Genomic DNA, 2,908 nt, shown 5'->3' with positions numbered 1-2,908 from the left:
TATCACTGGAGATTCATGTGCATCTTCCAAAGTTTCATACAAATGGGATTATGCAACGTGTACTAAGAATAGTACGTTCTACAAGATATAGAAGATGTGTGTGTGTGTGTGTGTGTGTGTGTGAGAGAGAGAGAGAGAGAGAGAGAGATTTTTGCTATTGGGTATGTGCATTTGCCAGAGGGAGACAGAAAGTGAGAAATCACCCCCCAGGGGAGATAGCCATGCTCCAATCCCTTTTCTTCCATTCTCCTCTTGGCATTTTTTTGGGCACGCACACACACATGCCCAGTGTGAATTTCAAGCTGCCAGGTCCAGGACTTGAACTGTGGTCGGTTATGTGGGAGTCTAACGCTTGAACCACTACGTCATCTGCTGGCTCCTTTATAAGGATTTTTGAGAAGAACTATTCATTTAATTTTATTAATTATTATTATTAGACTTACCTGGCAGGGGAAATGTCATGATCACGGGGGTGGTTTTCCCAGGGCCAGGCTCACCCATTGCACTGTGGGTGCGCTGACCCTCTGCGATTTCCCCAAATGTGGGAAACTCAGCTGCGTAATTTGTGGTAGCGGGGGACTGCATCCGTGCCCTCCTTAATTAAAGACAAAGAGAAAGAAAAAAAATTATTACTATTATTTTAAATTTGTTTCAGGGCACGTACACTCACCAGAGAGAGACGAAGAGAGAGAGAGGGAAAGTGAGAAAGCAAGCTGCCAGGTTCAGGACTTGAACCGTGATTGGCCATGTAGGAGTCCAGCAACTTAACCACCACACCACTGTTTATTTATTTATTTTTTAATAAAGATTTTTTTAAAAATTATTATTTACTGAGGCCAGCAGGTGGCGTGGTGGTTTAATGTGCTGGATTCCCACATGGCTGATAGCTATTTGAGTCCTGGACCTGGCAGCTTGCTTTCTTGCTTTCCCTTTCTCTGTCTGGTCAAATTAAAAAATAATAATAACACATGGAATTAAATAAAAATTTAAAAAATTCTTTATTTTATTCTATTTTTATTATTATTTAGTTACAGACCACATTTTTAAAGGTGGAGGATTGTTCTAGATTAGAGACTAAGAAGACAATTTCCAACTAGACTATGGAGAAACTGTTCACACAAAAACTTGTCCAGAAATGCTGATAGCAGTAATATTTTGGAACGGACCCAAACTGAAAACAATGCGGATACCCATCAAAGATGAATAGATAAACAGATCGTGGTGGACCCACACGATGGAACTTAGCAATGAAAAAGGACGAGTTGTTGATGTGAGAAAGTGGTAAACTCTCTCAAAATGCTCTGATTGTGCTGAAATGAAAGGAGCTAGGCCAAACAAGTAAAATTGGATTGTTTCCGTGTGGTACGTTTCATTGAGACTTCTGTGCTTTGGAAGTCAGTCTAACGCTTGATTTAGTTTTGGCATGAATACTGCATAGGCCATGCCGCATACCTCGTATTGGATCTCACGAGGGGGTAACTAGACTGTTCCATTGTGCGATGCTGGGTTTGATCACTTGGGTAAAGCAGCGATGGCCAGATCGCATCTCTATGTGGGTATGTTTTTTCCTTTGCATTGAGCAAGTAATCTGTAGGCTATAGAAGTGAAAATCTGGTGTGATGTTTACCTTCTGATTGTTTCAGTATTCATTGTAATCCTTCCCCAAGCTGATTATTTCATTAGTTGCTTTTGTTTTTAATTTTTAATTTGTTGTAGGGTGTGTGAGCTCGCCAGAGACAGAGAGTGAAAAAGCACATCCGGGGGGTTATGGCCATACTGCAATCTCTTCTCCTCCATTCTCCTCTTGGGGTTTTGGGTGCTCATGTGTGCATATGTGCATGTGTGTGTGTGTGTGTGTGTGTGTGTGTGTGTGTGCGTGAATACACACATCTGCTGTGATTTTTCAAGCTACCGAGTGACTCACTCAAACTGCTGGGTCTGGGACTCAAATTGTGACAGCCATGTGGCTTTACCCAACAATGTGGGTAAAGCCAGCTACTTCAGCCACCATGCCACCTATTGGCCCTCATTAGTTCATTTTTTTAAAGTTTATTCTTATTTGATTTCTTTATGGGAGAGAGTCAGGCACCTCTAACAGGGTCTTTATGCTGCAGCCCCGTAGCCCTGCTTCAGCTAGCGCAGATCACGGGCACATGTGAACACCCATCACGTACAGGGAAGCCTCTGGATGTGAACCTGGGACCTTCTCTGTGTGTGTGTGTGTGTGTGTGTGTGTGTGTGTGCGTGAATACACACATCTGCTGTGATTTTTCAAGCCACCGAGTCCAGGACTCAAACTGCTGGGTCTGGGACTCAAATTGTGACAGCCATGTGGCTTTACCCAACAATGTGGGTAAAGCCAGCTACTTCAGCCACCATGCCACCTATTGGCCCTCATTAGTTCATTTTTTTAAAGTTTATTCTTATTTGATTTCTTTATGGGAGAGAGTCAGGCACCTCTAACAGGGTCTTTATGCTGCAGCCCCGTAGCCCTGCTTCAGCTAGCGCAGATCACGGGCACATGTGAACACCCATCACGTACAGGGAAGCCTCTGGATGTGAACCTGGGACCTTCTCGTGTGGATGCAGTGTCACTAAGCATTGTGACTGCTGTACCACCACTGCTGGTCCCCATTAGGTTTTCGTGTTTGTTTAACTTTGTCAGAGGGCACATGCTCTTACCGGAGAGAGGGAGAAGGCATCCCCGATGGGGTGCAGTCATGCCACAGTCTCCGCCCTCCACCCCTCCTGTAAAGACACTGGGCACATACATACATGTGCCTGACATGTTGCTCAAGGAGAGGGCTGGGATTCGAACTGTATGCTCGTTCATATGAGATCTGGCTTCTTCAATCATTTGGCCACAGAGCCAGTCCATCATTAGGATTTTTTTTTTTTTTTTTGAGGG

General features: G+C 44.0%; 1 non-coding gene across 1 annotated transcript; it reads left to right on the top strand.

Moving 5' to 3' along the window:
* The first annotated feature begins 435 nt into the window (after window positions 1–435).
* On the top strand, window positions 436–600 carry LOC114008087 (U1 spliceosomal RNA). Its single transcript, XR_003549649.1, has one exon. It is a non-coding gene; the product is annotated as a U1 spliceosomal RNA (small nuclear RNA).
* Window positions 601–2,908: the final 2,308 nt, after the last annotated feature.

The sequence above is a fragment of the Tupaia chinensis genome, unplaced genomic scaffold, assembly GCF_000334495.1.
Source record: "Tupaia chinensis unplaced genomic scaffold, TupChi_1.0 Scaffold000283_1, whole genome shotgun sequence".
NCBI lineage: Eukaryota > Metazoa > Chordata > Mammalia > Scandentia > Tupaiidae > Tupaia > Tupaia belangeri.
This window is presented reverse-complemented; position numbering and strand designations above follow the sequence as displayed.